At 48.0% G+C, this 18,598-nt stretch overlaps 5 non-coding genes across 5 annotated transcripts; all 5 read left to right on the forward strand.

The window, feature by feature from the left end:
• The first annotated feature begins 3,651 nt into the window (after positions 1–3,651).
• Positions 3,652–3,816, forward strand: LOC148140989 (U1 spliceosomal RNA). The gene has a single exon (XR_015753186.1). It is a non-coding gene; the product is annotated as a U1 spliceosomal RNA (small nuclear RNA).
• A 1,970-nt stretch (positions 3,817–5,786) lies between these two features.
• LOC148140990 (U1 spliceosomal RNA) lies at positions 5,787–5,952 on the forward strand. The gene has a single exon (XR_015753172.1). It is a non-coding gene; the product is annotated as a U1 spliceosomal RNA (small nuclear RNA).
• Positions 5,953–11,308: 5,356 nt separating this feature from the next.
• Positions 11,309–11,473, forward strand: LOC148140991 (U1 spliceosomal RNA). The gene has a single exon (XR_015753193.1). It is a non-coding gene; the product is annotated as a U1 spliceosomal RNA (small nuclear RNA).
• A 1,970-nt stretch (positions 11,474–13,443) lies between these two features.
• On the forward strand, positions 13,444–13,609 carry LOC148140992 (U1 spliceosomal RNA). The gene has a single exon (XR_015753160.1). It is a non-coding gene; the product is annotated as a U1 spliceosomal RNA (small nuclear RNA).
• Positions 13,610–15,579: 1,970 nt separating this feature from the next.
• Positions 15,580–15,745, forward strand: LOC148140993 (U1 spliceosomal RNA). The gene has a single exon (XR_015753174.1). It is a non-coding gene; the product is annotated as a U1 spliceosomal RNA (small nuclear RNA).
• Positions 15,746–18,598: the final 2,853 nt, after the last annotated feature.

An 18,598-nucleotide genomic window follows, 5' to 3' on the forward strand; every position in this document is an offset into this window, starting at 1 on the left:
GCTGCACTGACCCCCACCACTCACCCCCTGCCGTCCCCAGAATAGGGAAGGCCCCAGTACTGCCTGACCCTATGGAGACAGTGTGAGATGCCCAACAGGCTTCTCCATCGCAGGAAAAGGAGAGTTGGGCCCCGCATTGGGACCACACAGTCTCCTTCCCTACAGCTGCTCAGACACCCTGATGGCCGCATCATTTGCCCAAGAGCCCACCTACACTCACTGACCCTTGCAGCCCATGGCATTGACCACATGGGCAAGAGGGGCATGATGCACACTTTAACGCAGTCCTGGTATGCACCGAGATAATGAGTTCCTTGGTTTTGCCGACATTGAGAGCTAGGTTGTTCTCAATGCACCATTTTTCAAGGTCTTCCACCTCCCTGTCTGTAGTCTGTTTCGTTGCCATCTGAGATTCAATGACTGTGGTGATGTGATCAGCAAACTTGTAAATGGCATTAGTCTGGTATTTGGCGATGGGTATACAGTGAGTACAGTAGGGGACTGAGTAAGCACCCCTGGAGGGCTCCAGTGTTGAGTGTTAGTGAGGATGAAATATTGTCCCCAGTCTTCACTGATTGTGGCCTGTGGGTCAGGAAAGTGAGGATCCAGTTGCAGAGAGTGGGGCTCAGTCTGAGATCACTAAGTTTAGTAATCAGTCTCGAGGGAAAAACAGTGTTGAAGGCTGAACTATAGTCAATGAGTAGGATTCTTAGGTAGCTGTTCTTGGTGTCAAGATGTTCCAGGGAGGAGTGAAGGGCAAGTGATGTGGCATCTGACGTGGATCTGTTGGTCCGATAGGCAAATTAGAGTGGGTCAAACAGTAGTGGGGAAGCTGGAGTTGATGAATGCAATGACCAGCTTTTCAAAGCACTTCATGACCACCAAAGTTAGGACCACAGGGCAGTAGTCATTGAGACATGCTGCATGAAACTTCTTAGGCACAGGGATGATGTTAGCCCTCTTGAAACAGGCAGGGACAGTATCCTGCTGCAGGGTGAGGTTGAAGATGTCCAAGAAGACCTCTGCCAGTTGGTCTGTGCATGCCCTGAGTGCACGGCCTGGTACTCCATCTGGTCCCAACGCTCTCCTTGGATTCGCACGAAGGAAAACTGATCTGACCTCTGATGCAGTGACTGTTGGGATAGGTTCATTAGGACTTGTCGGAACAGGTGTTACCTCTCCACCGAAATTCTCCTCAAAGCGAGCATAGAAGGTGTTGAGACGATCTGGGAGGGATATGTTATCGTCTGCTATCTTGGCCCTTTTTAAAGAGATTATAGGCTCTTTTGGGATTCTGAAAACAACATTTGCCAATTGAATGACCTGCTGGGAAAACTGGATAACTGAAGTTGGATCAGGCCAGACCAACAGGTCTACACACCTGTTACCCTGATTGATGATATGGAATAGGTTTTAATAGGACAGTGGGAACTGCGGTATGAAGGCAGGAAGCTTGCAGCATTCACTTGGATCAAGTCAGGCAGATATACACGCCATTCAACTTGATTGATTGAATAGGTGTTGGCAGGACAATGCTGCAAGGTTTCGGGTGGAACAGTAGATCTGAGTTTCAGTCGAACTGCAATTGAGACAGTTCGGCTCCTAGGGTCCGCTCAGTCAATAGGGAAATTACAATATCCAACACTGTCTTTTGTAACAGTTTTCCCGAGGTAGAATGTCAATTAACATCAATTTATGCTAATTACATTCTTACATCAAACCGTTGCTGCCCAACAGCACTCAGAGCTGACCCAGATAACTAGTTAAAAGCCCAGTCCTGAAGAAGGGCTAATGCCCGAAACGTCGATTCTCCTGTTCCCTAGATGCTGCCTGACCTGCTGCGCTTTTCCAGCAACACATATCCATCAGGTATTTATACTAGGCTAGGAGAGAGAAGGTGAGTCATGGCTCCAGAAGCAAAGGTAGCAATAAAGAGGTGATAATGACAGTGCATAGAGAGATTATTGGGAGATTAGGAGCTGTGAATGACCAAGGCTGAAGCCAGTGCTATATGATAAAATATATGGGGGATGGGTGAAGCAGAAGCAAAATGGAAAACAGGGAGAAGAGTAGCAAAGGGGGAAGAGGAGAGGAAAAAGGTGACGAGAGAGTGGGGAGTGAGAGAAAGAGAGACAATCATATATACATATATTTTATCACAAATGCAGGGTACAGAAGCTTAACAAGGAGACCAAAAGACATTAGAGTTTTACTCTTATCAACAAACAAACAAAAGGCATGTCTTATTTGTGCAAGATTGCATTTTCATAGGCTGATAAAGAGGTTTATACTACCCCATTATACTGGGTCAAACTGAAGATCAGGCCGTTCTTCCTGCTCCCAAGGTTTCTGATTCTTGGTGCTAATGTTCTCTCTGGAGTGTGTGAGGGAACCCGTCTGATCTGAGTTGCTTTATTTGACAGGAGGCTGGAAGTACACAGCAAGCCAGGCAGCATCAGGAGGTGGAGAAGTCAATGTTTCGGGACTAACCCTTCATCAGGGCTAATGCCCGAAACGTCGATTCTCCTGTTCCCTAGATGCTGCCTGACCTGCTGCGCTTTTCCAGCAACACATATCCATCTCTGATCTCCAGCATCTGCAGACCTCACTTTCTCCTAGTATAAATACCTCCCTATTTCTCCCTTTTTTTTTTAGCTTTGACAAAGGGTCAGTTAGACTCTAAACGTCAGCTCTTTTCTCTCCTTACAGATGCTGCCAGACCTGCTGAGATTTTCCAGCATTTTCTCTTTTGGTTTCAGATTCCAGCATCCGCAGTAATTTGCTTTTATCCATGGTTCTGGGTGGATTCCTCTTCCAAGGGTCTGTGTGGACTTGTTGGGCTGAAGGGTCTGTTTCCACACTGTAGGGAATCTAATCTTGTACTTCAACCATAATAACCACGTGTCATGGTAAAACACGTTTCATTATTAGCATAAGGAAGCAAGTAAATCAAAGACATATGAAAATAATATTTACATTTGAATCACCGGCGACTGTTTTTCGAAACAACAGAGGGTGTTGAAAACGTGGAATGTGCATCCAGAAAAGGTGGTGCTGTCAGTTTAATGTCACATCCAAACAGCGTTGAGAAATATTTCCTTGTTCCTGGCACCTTTAATCTTAACCGTGAGGTCTCCTGAAGTGATTGATTTGCACGGTGGAACACAGAGGGGGGAAGATTGCAAAGCTGCAGTTTCACAAAAGAAGATTTGTTCAATTTGGAGGGATTAGGAAAAAGTGATTTCAAAATATCTTTCAAGTTTCACCAGCAAAGCTTAAAAATTGCTTTTATTCGCGTTCATCTCACTGTAAATAGTGTTTGATAACAGAGTGCTTCCAGTGTATGAGAGATTTCTGGGGCTTTGTTTTGGTGAAAGAGGAGGCAGTGTGAAGGGGGCAGGGCAAGGAAGGGCGGAGCATTTCCGTTTAAGGGCGAAATGCAAATTAGCGCAACTTCTCACGTCGCCCAGTGAGTGTTGTATTCAGTGAAACATGAGTCTTTCCGGATGTTCTGTGATCCAGGTGAGAAATTGCGCTGTTGGATAGACAGGGAACCTCAGGCAGGTGAGTTTTCGATTTTCGAAAACGCAGTTAGTATGAGTGTAAAAGGTATGGGCTGTTATTGGGTTTGAGCGAGTGGGAGTATTAAGCATACTTACCTGGCAGGGGAAGATACCATGATCACCAAGGTGGTTCTCCCAGGACGAGGCTATCCCATTGCACTTCGGGTGTGCTGACGCCTGCGATGTCCCCAAATGCGGGATACTCGACTGCAAAATTTGTGGTAGTGGGGGACTGCGTTCGCGCTCTCCCCTGAAATACAAGCCAAAAACAGATCTTTCCATAGATAACGGTAACTTGTGCTTCGTACGGCTTTCTATATTCAATTCGGTTTCACCCTAATTGACAGATATGCCGCACGTCTAACTTCATCTTGCAATAAACCGCTCTCTTCAAAGCTTTTCATAAAAGGAACAAACCCTTCAAATAACCAAATATCCCCCCCGCATTTGCTCCATTTCCCTCTATTTACTGCCTGCCTATTCCATCCAGTATTGTTCAAAATGCCTGGCAGGGGAGATACCACGATATCTAAGGAGGTCCAGCCAATCTGAGCTATGACCTCATCAGCTGTCCGCAGCCCTGGGCAGGGAGTTCGAAACACAGTCCGGGTGACTGTGAAGAAGGTAGAGGGTCGTACGCTGGTGGATCGCATCCTGTTTATTAAGAAGGTATTGCTGGGATGCTGTGGGTTCGCTGCAGCGGACGTGTACTGCCTGCAGGATTTCCCTGGGGCAGGCTACTTTGATGTGACCTTCAGAAATGTGAAGCAGTGCGAACAGCTCCTGAAGGTCTTCAAGGAGAAGAAAGGGGAGCCGCTGTTCTCCATCTTGTCGGCAACCCCATTGTGTGTGCTTCCTGCACAGAGGAGTCGGGTTGTTACAATCCATATGTACAACCTCTATGGTCCAGCGGCTGATGTCCTGAACTTCCTGGGAAGGTACGTCCAAGTTGAGGGAGAAGCCACCGATGTGATCGACCCCTTTGGGATCTGGACCAGTAAGCGGCAGGTCAGGGTAACTCTGAGGGTCGATGACAATGGGAACATTCTCCACCCACCCTCGAGCTTCGCAATTGGAGGGAGCAGAGGCTACCTGACATATGCAGGGCAGCCGAAAGTGTGCCGAACCTGCGGGAAGTCGGGACATGTGCTGACGGATTGCAAAGTGACCATCTGCAGGAACTGCAAACAGGAGGGTCACCTGACTAAGGACTGTCAGGAAGAAAAGAGCTGCAACCTGTGCGGAGAGGCGGGCCACATGTACAAGACCTGCCCAAGACGGGGGTCCCCACTTACGCACAGATGGCTGGAGATGGCAATGCGAGCCGTGGACCCCCAAAGACCAGTAACGTCCACCTAGACAGCAGGGAAACAGAGTCTGGTGGCACCCAGAAAGAAGAGCAGGCTGGAGTAGAGGAGGCGGCAGCCAGCGGAGAGATACAGCAGCTGATCCTAGCTCTAGCTGGGCAGATGGAAGCAGTGGAGGAGGAGGTAATCGAGCAGGCAGAGGAGTGGATACCTGTTAAAAACAGGAAGAGAAAATCCAGCCAGGCCCCCAAAGCCTCCCAGCAAAGGGGAAAAAGACAGCTGCACGAGGGAGGGACGGACAGCTCTTCGGATGGGGAAGACGGGTGCAAAGAACGTCATCACCACCAGAAGAAGAGACAGAGCGCCGTAGATAAAGAGGAGGGCATTTCCTCCCAACCAGGAAACAACAGACCCCCTGAAGTCCACCCTCCACCCAGTGAGAACCAGGGGGTACCCACTGTCCCACAACTACAGGTAACTAAGAGCTGTGATCCTCTGACAGTCCCATTGTCAGACACAGAACTGGATGGTGCGGACCCTTGCCTTGGCTCAATGACTCCAGAGCGGGTAAATGACCCCAGTGAGGAGCTGGATAGCTACCTCAGCCCAGCGAAGGTCCAGCAGTTCGTGCTCACCATGGGGATGCAGACAGCTACCCCAGAGACAGGACAGTCAAATGGACAATGGTAACCCCATAAACTGGGGGTTAAAGAAGTTTCCTTTGCTATCGTATAACAGGGCACCCACTCAGTAGGTGGGTTCCGCTGAAGCCACAGCTAAATAATAAGAGACTGGATGGTTAATAAAAGGAACTGTAAATAGGATAACTGTAAATTCGAGTAATTCAATCTGTTCTTTACGACATGCAATGTATATATTTATGAACGACATGACAAATTGTACAAGTACCAAAGATTTATTTCTATGAATAAAGTATATTTTGAAATATAAAAAAAAGGTTCTCCCAGGACGAGGCTATCCCATTGCACTTCGGGTGTGCTGACGCCTGCGATGTCCCCAAATGCGGGATACTCGACTGCAAAATTTGTGGTCGTGGGGGACTGCGTTCGCGCTCTCCCCTGAAATACAAGCAAAAAACAGATCTTTCAATAGATACCGGTAACTTGTGCTTCGTACGGCTTTCTGTATTCAATTCACTTTCACCCAAATTGACAGATATGCCCACGTCTTACTTCATCTTGCAATAAACCGCTCTCTTCAAAGCTTTTCATAAAAGGAACAAGCCCTTCAAATAACCAAATATCCCTCCCCCCCCCCCGCATTTGCTCCATTTCCCTCGATTTACTGCCTGCCTATTCCATCCAGTATTGCTCAAAATGCCTCTTTCAACAATTTATTCGATAGATTATATTCAGCTCTGTCCACTGATTCTTCACCACCTGCTCCAGGTTAAAGGAGAGGTAACTGGGAGCAGCGGTCCTGTGACAGCCCCGCTGGTGTTGTTATAAAATGACTGGGGGTGTTACATAAACATTGGGCTGGGGGCGTTGTTATAAAATGATTGGGGCTGTTGTTATAAAATGACCAGGGGAGTTATATGAACACTGGGCTGGGGTTGTTGTTATAAAATGACTGGTGTGTGGTTTATAAACGCTGGGCTGAGGGGGTTGTTACAAAATGACTGGGGTGTGTTTTATAAACACTGGGCTGGGGTGATGTTATAAAATGACTAGAGTATATTATATAAACACTGGGCTGAGGGGGTTGTTTTAAATAACTGGAGTATATTATATAAACACTGGGCTGAGGGGGTTGTTATAAAATGACTGGGATGTGGTTTATAAACACTGGGCTGGGGAGGTGTTATAAAATGATTGAGGTATGTTATATAAACACTGGGCTGAGGGGGTTATTATAAAATGACTGGGGTGTGTTATATAAATACTGGGCTGGGGTGTTGTTATAAAATGACTGGGAGTGTTACGTAAACACTGGGCTGGGAGGGTTGTTATAAAATGACTGGGTAATGTTATATAAACAGTGGGCTGTGTGGGTTGTTATAAAATGACGGGAATGTTACATAAACACTGGGCTGGAGAGGTTGTTAGAAAATGACTGGGGGTGTTACATAAACACTGGGCTGGGAGGGTTGTTATAAAATGACTGGGGGGTGCTATACAAACACTGGGATTGGGGCTGTTGTTATAAAATGACTGGGATGTAGTTTATAAACACTGGGCTGGGGAGGTGTTATAAAATGATTGTGGTATGTTATATAAACACTGGGCTGAGTGGGTTGTTATAAAATAACTGGTGGGTGTTGTTATAAAATGACTGGGGTGTTACATAAACATTGGGCTGGGGGCGTTGTTATAAAATGACTGGGGCGTTATAAAATCACTGGGCTGGGGGTCCTCCGTCAGGCCCTCAGACCACTGTACACTGGCAGGCTATGCCGTCTGTTCCCCTTTCACAGTCCTAGAGTCAGCTGCACTGCCAGATGGCACATCAGCACAGGCTGCGGAGCTGTTTGTGGTCACTGGGGCTTGCATCATTGCAAAAGGTCACACAGCAAACATTGATACTGACTCTAGATAGGCCTTCAGAGTCGTCCATGATTTTAGCCTATTTTGGAAACAGAGAGGCTTCATCACGTCAGCAGGGGGGCCACTACAACACACTGCGCTGATCTCTAACCTCCTGGAAGCGGTCCTCTTACCCTCCGCCCTAGCCATTATGAAATGAGCTGCTCATACCTCTGGCACTGACCGTGTCACCCTCGAGAATGCCTCAGCTGACCCAGCAGCCTGGGAGGCTGCACTGACCCCCACCACTCACCCCCTGCCGTCCCCAGAATAGGGAAGGCCCCAGTACTGCCTGACCCTATGGAGACAGTGTGAGATGCCCAACAGGCTTCTCCATCGCAGGAAAAGGAGAGTTGGGCCCCGCATTGGGACCACACAGTCTCCTTCCCTACAGCTGCTCAGACACCCTGATGGCCGCATCATTTGCCCAAGAGCCCACCTACACTCACTGACCCTTGCAGCCCATGGCATTGACCACATGGGCAAGAGGGGCATGATGCACACTTTAACGCAGTCCTGGTATGCACCGAGATAATGAGTTCCTTGGTTTTGCCGACATTGAGAGCTAGGTTGTTCTCAATGCACCATTTTTCAAGGTCTTCCACCTCCCTGTCTGTAGTCTGTTTCGTTGCCATCTGAGATTCAATGACTGTGGTGATGTGATCAGCAAACTTGTAAATGGCATTAGTCTGGTATTTGGCGATGGGTATACAGTGAGTACAGTAGGGGACTGAGTAAGCACCCCTGGAGGGCTCCAGTGTTGAGTGTTAGTGAGGATGAAATATTGTCCCCAGTCTTCACTGATTGTGGCCTGTGGGTCAGGAAAGTGAGGATCCAGTTGCAGAGAGTGGGGCTCAGTCTGAGATCACTAAGTTTAGTAATCAGTCTCGAGGGAAAAACAGTGTTGAAGGCTGAACTATAGTCAATGAGTAGGATTCTTAGGTAGCTGTTCTTGGTGTCAAGATGTTCCAGGGAGGAGTGAAGGGCAAGTGATGTGGCATCTGACGTGGATCTGTTGGTCCGATAGGCAAATTAGAGTGGGTCAAACAGTAGTGGGGAAGCTGGAGTTGATGAATGCAATGACCAGCTTTTCAAAGCACTTCATGACCACCAAAGTTAGGACCACAGGGCAGTAGTCATTGAGACATGCTGCATGAAACTTCTTAGGCACAGGGATGATGTTAGCCCTCTTGAAACAGGCAGGGACAGTATCCTGCTGCAGGGTGAGGTTGAAGATGTCCAAGAAGACCTCTGCCAGTTGGTCTGTGCATGCCCTGAGTGCACGGCCTGGTACTCCATCTGGTCCCAACGCTCTCCTTGGATTCGCACGAAGGAAAACTGATCTGACCTCTGATGCAGTGACTGTTGGGATAGGTTCATTAGGACTTGTCGGAACAGGTGTTACCTCTCCACCGAAATTCTCCTCAAAGCGAGCATAGAAGGTGTTGAGACGATCTGGGAGGGATATGTTATCGTCTGCTATCTTGGCCCTTTTTAAAGAGATTATAGGCTCTTTTGGGATTCTGAAAACAACATTTGCCAATTGAATGACCTGCTGGGAAAACTGGATAACTGAAGTTGGATCAGGCCAGACCAACAGGTCTACACACCTGTTACCCTGATTGATGATATGGAATAGGTTTTAATAGGACAGTGGGAACTGCGGTATGAAGGCAGGAAGCTTGCAGCATTCACTTGGATCAAGTCAGGCAGATATACACGCCATTCAACTTGATTGATTGAATAGGTGTTGGCAGGACAATGCTGCAAGGTTTCGGGTGGAACAGTAGATCTGAGTTTCAGTCGAACTGCAATTGAGACAGTTCGGCTCCTAGGGTCCGCTCAGTCAATAGGGAAATTACAATATCCAACACTGTCTTTTGTAACAGTTTTCCCGAGGTAGAATGTCAATTAACATCAATTTATGCTAATTACATTCTTACATCAAACCGTTGCTGCCCAACAGCACTCAGAGCTGACCTAGATAACTAGTTAAAAGCCCAGTCCTGAAGAAGGGCTAATGCCCGAAACGTCGATTCTCCTGTTCCCTAGATGCTGCCTGACCTGCTGCGCTTTTCCAGCAACACATATCCATCAGGTATTTATACTAGGCTAGGAGAGAGAAGGTGAGTCATGGCTCCAGAAGCAAAGGTAGCAATAAAGAGGTGATAATGACAGTGCATAGAGAGATTATTGGGAGATTAGGAGCTGTGAATGACCAAGGCTGAAGCCAGTGCTATATGATAAAATATATGGGGGATGGGTGAAGCAGAAGCAAAATGGAAAACAGGGAGAAGAGTAGCAAAGGGGGAAGAGGAGAGGAAAAAGGTGACGAGAGAGTGGGGAGTGAGAGAAAGAGAGACAATCATATATACATATATTTTATCACAAATGCAGGGTACAGAAGCTTAACAAGGAGACCAAAAGACATTAGAGTTTTACTCTTATCAACAAACAAACAAAAGGCATGTCTTATTTGTGCAAGATTGCATTTTCATAGGCTGATAAAGAGGTTTATACTACCCCATTATACTGGGTCAAACTGAAGATCAGGCCGTTCTTCCTGCTCCCAAGGTTTCTGATTCTTGGTGCTAATGTTCTCTCTGGAGTGTGTGAGGGAACCCGTCTGATCTGAGTTGCTTTATTTAACTAGTTGACAGGCAGGAGGCTGGAAGAACACAGCGAGTCAGGCAACATCAGGAGGCGGAGAAGTCAATGTTTCGGGACTAACCCTTCATCAGGGCTAATGCCCGAAACGTCGATTCTCCTGTTCCCTAGATGCTGCCTGACCTGCTGCGCTTTTCCAGCAACACATATCCATCTCTGATCTCCAGCATCTGCAGACCTCACTTTCTCCTAGTATAAATACCTCCCTATTTCTCCCTTTTTTTTTTAGCTTTGACAAAGGGTCAGTTAGACTCTAAACGTCAGCTCTTTTCTCTCCTTACAGATGCTGCCAGACCTGCTGAGATTTTCCAGCATTTTCTCTTTTGGTTTCAGATTCCAGCATCCGCAGTAATTTGCTTTTATCCATGGTTCTGGGTGGATTCCTCTTCCAAGGGTCTGTGTGGACTTGTTGGGCTGAAGGGTCTGTTTCCACACTGTAGGGAATCTGATCTTGTACTTCAACCATAATAACCACGTGTCATGGTAAAACACGTTTCATTATTAGCATAAGGAAGCAAGTAAATCAAAGACATATGAAAATAATATTTACATTTGAATCACCGGCGACTGTTTTTCGAAACAACAGAGGGTGTTGAAAACGTGGAATGTGCATCCAGAAAAGGTGGTGCTGTCAGTTTAATGTCACATCCAAACAGCGTTGAGAAATATTTCCTTGTTCCTGGCACCTTTAATCTTAACCGTGAGGTCTCCTGAAGTGATTGATTTGCACGGTGGAACACAGAGGGGGGAAGATTGCAAAGCTGCAGTTTCACAAAAGAAGATTTGTTCAATTTGGAGGGATTAGGAAAAAGTGATTTCAAAATATCTTTCAAGTTTCACCAGCAAAGCTTAAAAATTGCTTTTATTCGCGTTCATCTCACTGTAAATAGTGTTTGATAACAGAGTGCTTCCAGTGTATGAGAGATTTCTGGGGCTTTGTTTTGGTGAAAGAGGAGGCAGTGTGAAGGGGGCAGGGCAAGGAAGGGCGGAGCATTTCCGTTTAAGGGCGAAATGCAAATTAGCGCAACTTCTCACGTCGCCCAGTGAGTGTTGTATTCAGTGAAACATGAGTCTTTCCGGATGTTCTGTGATCCAGGTGAGAAATTGCGCTGTTGGATAGACAGGGAACCTCAGGCAGGTGAGTTTTCGATTTTCGAAAACGCAGTTAGTATGAGTGTAAAAGGTATGGGCTGTTATTGGGTTTGAGCGAGTGGGAGTATTAAGCATACTTACCTGGCAGGCGAAGATACCATGATCACCAAGGTGGTTCTCCCAGGACGAGGCTATCCCATTGCACTTCGGGTGTGCTGACGCCTGCGATGTCCCCAAATGCGGGATACTCGACTGCAAAATTTGTGGTAGTGGGGGACTGCGTTCGCGCTCTCCCCTGAAATACAAGCCAAAAACAGATCTTTCCATAGATAACGGTAACTTGTGCTTCGTACGGCTTTCTATATTCAATTCGGTTTCACCCTAATTGACAGATATGCCGCACGTCTAACTTCATCTTGCAATAAACCGCTCTCTTCAAAGCTTTTCATAAAAGGAACAAACCCTTCAAATAACCAAATATCCCCCCCGCATTTGCTCCATTTCCCTCTATTTACTGCCTGCCTATTCCATCCAGTTTTGTTCAAAATGCCTGGCAGGGGAGATACCACGATATCTAAGGAGGTCCAGCCAATCTGAGCTATGACCTCATCAGCTGTCCGCAGCCCTGGGCAGGGAGTTCGAAACACAGTCCGGGTGACTGTGAAGAAGGTAGAGGGTCGTACGCTGGTGGATCGCATCCTGTTTTTTAAGAAGGTATTGCTGGGATGCTGTGGGTTCGCTGCAGCGGACGTGTACTGCCTGCAGGATTTCCCTGGGGCAGGCTACTTTGATGTGACCTTCAGAAATGTGAAGCAGTGCGAACAGCTCCTGAAGGTCTTCAAGGAGAAGAAAGGGGAGCCGCTGTTCTCCATCTTGTCGGCAACCCCATTGTGTGTGCTTCCTGCACAGAGGAGTCGGGTTGTTACAATCCATATGTACAACCCCTATGGTCCAGCGGCTGATGTCCTGAACTTCCTGGGAAGGTACGTCCAAGTTGAGGGAGAAGCCACCGATGTGATCGACCCCTTTGGGATCTGGACCAGTAAGCGGCAGGTCAGGGTAACTCTGAGGGTCGATGACAATGGGAACATTCTCCACCCACCCTCGAGCTTCGCAATTGGAGGGAGCAGAGGCTACCTGACATATGCAGGGCAGCCGAAAGTGTGCCGAACCTGCGGGAAGTCGGGACATGTGCTGACGGATTGCAAAGTGACCATCTGCAGGAACTGCAAACAGGAGGGTCACCTGACTAAGGACTGTCAGGAAGAAAAGAGCTGCAACCTGTGCGGAGAGGCGGGCCACATGTACAAGACCTGCCCAAGACGGGGGTCCCCACTTACGCACAGATGGCTGGAGATGGCAATGCGAGCCGTGGACCCCCAAAGACCAGTAACGTCCACCTAGACAGCAGGGAAACAGAGTCTGGTGGCACCCAGAAAGAAGAGCAGGCTGGAGTAGAGGAGGCGGCAGCCAGCGGAGAGATACAGCAGCTGATCCTAGCTCTAGCTGGGCAGATGGAAGCAATGGAGGAGGAGGTAATCGAGCAGGCAGAGGAGTGGATACCTGTTAAAAACAGGAAGAGAAAATCCAGCCAGGCCCCCAAAGCCTCCCAGCAAAGGGGAAAAAGACAGCTGCACGAGGGAGGGACGGACAGCTCTTCGGATGGGGAAGACGGGTGCAAAGAACGTCATCACCACCAGAAGAAGAGACAGAGCGCCGTAGATAAAGAGGAGGGCATTTCCTCCCAACCAGGAAACAACAGACCCCCTGAAGTCCACCCTCCACCCAGTGAGAACCAGGGGGTACCCACTGTCCCACAACTACAGGTAACTGAGAGCTGTGATCCTCTGACAGTCCCATTGTCAGACACAGAACTGGATGGTGCGGACCCTTGCCTTGGCTCAATGACTCCAGAGCGGGTAAATGACCCCAGTGAGGAGCTGGATAGCTACCTCAGCCCAGCGAAGGTCCAGCAGTTCGTGCTCACCATGGGGATGCAGACAGCTACCCCAGAGACAGGACAGTCAAATGGACAATGGTAACCCCATAAACTGGGGGTTAAAGAAGTTTCCTTTGCTATCGTATAACAGGGCACCCACTCAGTAGGTGGGTTCCGCTGAAGCCACAGCTAAATAATAAGAGACTGGATGGTTATTAAAGGGAACTGTAAATAGGATAACTGTAAATTCGAGTAATTCAATCTGTTCTTTACGACATGCAATGTATATATTTATGAACGACATGACAAATTGTACAAGTACCAAAGATTTATTTCTATGAATAAAGTATATTTTGAAATATAAAAAAAAGGTTCTCCCAGGACGAGGCTATCCCATTGCACTTCGGGTGTGCTGACGCCTGCGATGTCCCCAAATGCGGGATACTCGACTGCAAAATTTGTGGTAGTGGGGGACTGCGTTCGCGCTCTCCCCTGAAATACAAGCCAAAAACAGATCTTTCCATAGATAACGGTAACTTGTGCTTCGTACGGCTTTCTATATTCAATTCGGTTTCACCCTAATTGACAGATATGCCGCACGTCTAACTTCATCTTGCAATAAACCGCTCTCTTCAAAGCTTTTCATAAAAGGAACAAACCCTTCAAATAACCAAATATCCCCCCCGCATTTGCTCCATTTCCCTCTATTTACTGCCTGCCTATTCCATCCAGTATTGTTCAAAATGCCTGGCAGGGGAGATACCACGATATCTAAGGAGGTCCAGCCAATCTGAGCGATGACCTCATCAGCTGTCCGCAGCCCTGGGCAGGGAGTTCGAAACACAGTCCGGGTGACTGTGAAGAAGGTAGAGGGTCGTACGCTGGTGGATCGCATCCTGTTTATTAAGAAGGTATTGCTGGGATGCTGTGGGTTCGCTGCAGCGGACGTGTACTGCCTGCAGGATTTCCCTGGGGCAGGCTACTTTGATGTGACCTTCAGAAATGTGAAGCAGTGCGAACAGCTCCTGAAGGTCTTCAAGGAGAAGAAAGGGGAGCCGCTGTTCTCCATCTTGTCGGCAACCCCATTGTGTGTGCTTCCTGCACAGAGGAGTCGGGTTGTTACAATCCATATGTACAACCTCTATGGTCCAGCGGCTGATGTCCTGAACTTCCTGGGAAGGTACGTCCAAGTTGAGGGAGAAGCCACCGATGTGATCGACCCCTTTGGGATCTGGACCAGTAAGCGGCAGGTCAGGGTAACTCTGAGGGTCGATGACAATGGGAACATTCTCCACCCACCCTCGAGCTTCGCAATTGGAGGGAGCAGAGGCTACCTGACATATGCAGGGCAGCCGAAAGTGTGCCGAACCTGCGGGAAGTCGGGACATGTGCTGACGGATTGCAAAGTGACCATCTGCAGGAACTGCAAACAGGAGGGTCACCTGACTAAGGACTGTCAGGAAGAAAAGAGCTGCAACCTGTGCGGAGAGGCGGGCCACATGTACAAGACCTGCCCAAGACGGGGGTCCCCACTTACGCACAGATGGCTGGAGATGGCAATGCGAGCCGTGGACCCCCAAAGACCAGTAACGTCCACCTAGACAGCAGGGAAACAGAGTCTGGTGGCACCCAGAAAGAAGAGCAGGCTGGAGTAGAGGAGGCGGCAGCCAGCGGAGAGATACAGCAGCTGATCCTAGCTCTAGCTGGGCAGATGGAAGCAATGGAGGAGGAGGTAATCGAGCAGGCAGAGGAGTGGATACCTGTTAAAAACAGGAAGAGAAAATCCAGCCAGGCCCCCAAAGCCTCCCAGCAAAGGGGAAAAAGACAGCTGCACGAGGGAGGGACGGACAGCTCTTCGGATGGGGAAGACGGGTGCAAAGAACGTCATCACCACCAGAAGAAGAGACAGAGCGCCGTAGATAAAGAGGAGGGCATTTCCTCCCAACCAGGAAACAACAGACCCCCTGAAGTCCACCCTCCACCCAGTGAGAACCAGGGGGTACCCACTGTCCCACAACTACAGGTAACTAAGAGCTGTGATCCTCTGACAGTCCCATTGTCAGACACAGAACTGGATGGTGCGGACCCTTGCCTTGGCTCAATGACTCCAGAGCGGGTAAATGACCCCAGTGAGGAGCTGGATAGCTACCTCAGCCCAGCGAAGGTCCAGCAGTTCGTGCTCACCATGGGGATGCAGACAGCTACCCCAGAGACAGGACAGTCAAATGGACAATGGTAACCCCATAAACTGGGGGTTAAAGAAGTTTCCTTTGCTATCGTATAACAGGGCACCCACTCAGTAGGTGGGTTCCGCTGAAGCCACAGCTAAATAATAAGAGACTGGATGGTTAATAAAAGGAACTGTAAATAGGATAACTGTAAATTCGAGTAATTCAATCTGTTCTTTACGACATGCAATGTATATATTTATGAACGACATGACAAATTGTACAAGTACCAAAGATTTATTTCTATGAATAAAGTATATTTTGAAATATTAAAAAAAGGTTCTCCCAGGACGAGGCTATCCCATTGCACTTCGGGTGTGCTGACGCCTGCGATGTCCCCAAATGCGGGATACTCGACTGCAAAATTTGTGGTCGTGGGGGACTGCGTTCGCGCTCTCCCCTGAAATACAAGCAAAAAACAGATCTTTCAATAGATACCGGTAACTTGTGCTTCGTACGGCTTTCTGTATTCAATTCACTTTCACCCAAATTGACAGATATGCCCACGTCTTACTTCATCTTGCAATAAACCGCTCTCTTCAAAGCTTTTCATAAAAGGAACAAGCCCTTCAAATAACCAAATATCCCTCCCCCCCCCCCCCCCCCCGCATTTGCTCCATTTCCCTCGATTTACTGCCTGCCTATTCCATCCAGTATTGCTCAAAATGCCTCTTTCAACAATTTATTCGATAGATTATATTCAGCTCTGTCCACTGATTCTTCACCACCTGCTCCAGGTTAAAGGAGAGGTAACTGGGAGCAGCGGTCCTGTGACAGCCCCGCTGGTGTTGTTATAAAATGACTGGGGGTGTTACATAAACATTGGGCTGGGGGCGTTGTTATAAAATGATTGGGGCTGTTGTTATAAAATGACCAGGGGAGTTATATGAACACTGGGCTGGGGTTGTTGTTATAAAATGACTGGTGTGTGGTTTATAAACGCTGGGCTGAGGGGGTTGTTACAAAATGACTGGGGTGTGTTTTATAAACACTGGGCTGGGGTGATGTTATAAAATGACTAGAGTATATTATATAAACACTGGGCTGAGGGGGTTGTTTTAAATAACTGGAGTATATTATATAAACACTGGGCTGAGGGGGTTGTTATAAAATGACTGGGATGTGGTTTATAAACACTGGGCTGGGGAGGTGTTATAAAATGATTGAGGTATGTTATATAAACACTGGGCTGAGGGGGTTATTATAAAATGACTGGGGTGTGTTATATAAATACTGGGCTGGGGTGTTGTTATAAAATGACTGGGAGTGTTACGTAAACACTGGGCTGGGAGGGTTGTTATAAAATGACTGGGTAATGTTATATAAACAGTGGGCTGTGTGGGTTGTTATAAAATGACGGGAATGTTACATAAACACTGGGCTGGAGAGGTTGTTAGAAAATGACTGGGGGTGTTACATAAACACTGGGCTGGGAGGGTTGTTATAAAATGACTGGGGGGTGCTATACAAACACTGGGATTGGGGCTGTTGTTATAAAATGACTGGGATGTAGTTTATAAACACTGGGCTGGGGAGGTGTTATAAAATGATTGTGGTATGTTATATAAACACTGGGCTGAGTGGGTTGTTATAAAATAACTGGTGGGTGTTGTTATAAAATGACTGGGGTGTTACATAAACATTGGGCTGGGGGCGTTGTTATAAAATGACTGGGGCGTTATAAAATCACTGGGCTGGGGGTCCTCCTTCAGGCCCTCAGACCACTGTACACTGGCAGGCTATGCCGTCTGTTCCCCTTTCACAGTCCTAGAGTCAGCTGCACTGCCAGATGGCACATCAGCACAGGCTGCGGAGCTGTTTGTGGTCACTGGGGCTTGCATCATTGCAAAAGGTCACACAGCAAACATTGATACTGACTCTAGATAGGCCTTCAGAGTCGTCCATGATTTTAGCCTATTTTGGAAACAGAGAGGCTTCATCACGTCAGCAGGGGGGCCACTACAACACACTGCGCTGATCTCTAACCTCCTGGAAGCGGTCCTCTTACCCTCCGCCCTAGCCATTATGAAATGAGCTGCTCATACCTCTGGCACTGACCGTGTCACCCTCGAGAATGCCTCAGCTGACCCAGCAGCCTGGGAGGCTGCACTGACCCCCACCACTCACCCCCTGCCGTCCCCAGAATAGGGAAGGCCCCAGTACTGCCTGACCCTATGGAGACAGTGTGAGATGCCCAACAGGCTTCTCCATCGCAGGAAAAGGAGAGTTGGGCCCCGCATTGGGACCACACAGTCTCCTTCCCTACAGCTGCTCAGACACCCTGATGGCCGCATCATTTGCCCAAGAGCCCACCTACACTCACTGACCCTTGCAGCCCATGGCATTGACCACATGGGCAAGAGGGGCATGATGCACACTTTAACGCAGTCCTGGTATGCACCGAGATAATGAGTTCCTTGGTTTTGCCGACATTGAGAGCTAGGTTGTTCTCAATGCACCATTTTTCAAGTTCTTCCACCTCCCTGTCTGTAGTCTGTTTCGTTGCCATCTGAGATTCAATGACTGTGGTGATGTGATCAGCAAACTTGTAAATGGCATTAGTCTGGTATTTGGCGATGGGTATACAGTGAGTACAGTAGGGGACTGAGTAAGCACCCCTGGAGGGCTCCAGTGTTGAGTGTTAGTGAGGATGAAATATTGTCCCCAGTCTTCACTGATTGTGGCCTGTGGGTCAGGAAAGTGAGGATCCAGTTGCAGAGAGTGGGGCTCAGTCTGAGATCACTAAGTTTAGTAATCAGTCTCGAGGGAAAAACAGTGTTGAAGGCTGAACTATAGTCAATGAGTAGGATTCTTAGGTAGCTGTTCTTGGTGTCAAGATGTTCCAGGGAGGAGTGAAGGGCAAGTGATGTGGCATCTGACGTGGATCTGTTGGTCCGATAGGCAAATTAGAGTGGGTCAAACAGTAGTGGGGAAGCTGGAGTTGATGAATGCAATGACCAGCTTTTCAAAGCACTTCATGACCACCAAAGTTAGGACCACAGGGCAGTAGTCATTGAGACATGCTGCATGAAACTTCTTAGGCACAGGGATGATGTTAGCCCTCTTGAAACAGGCAGGGACAGTATCCTGCTGCAGGGTGAGGTTGAAGATGTCCAAGAAGACCTCTGCCAGTTGGTCTGTGCATGCCCTGAGTGCACGGCCTGGTACTCCATCTGGTCCCAACGCTCTCCTTGGATTCGCACGAAGGAAAACTGATCTGACCTCTGATGCAGTGACTGTTGGGATAGGTTCATTA

Source organism: Chiloscyllium plagiosum, unplaced genomic scaffold (genome assembly GCF_037043375.1).
Source record: "Chiloscyllium plagiosum isolate Xiang-an unplaced genomic scaffold, Cpla_swu_hap1 HiC_scaffold_35, whole genome shotgun sequence".
In the NCBI taxonomy this organism is placed as follows: Eukaryota; Metazoa; Chordata; class Chondrichthyes; order Orectolobiformes; family Hemiscylliidae; genus Chiloscyllium; species Chiloscyllium plagiosum.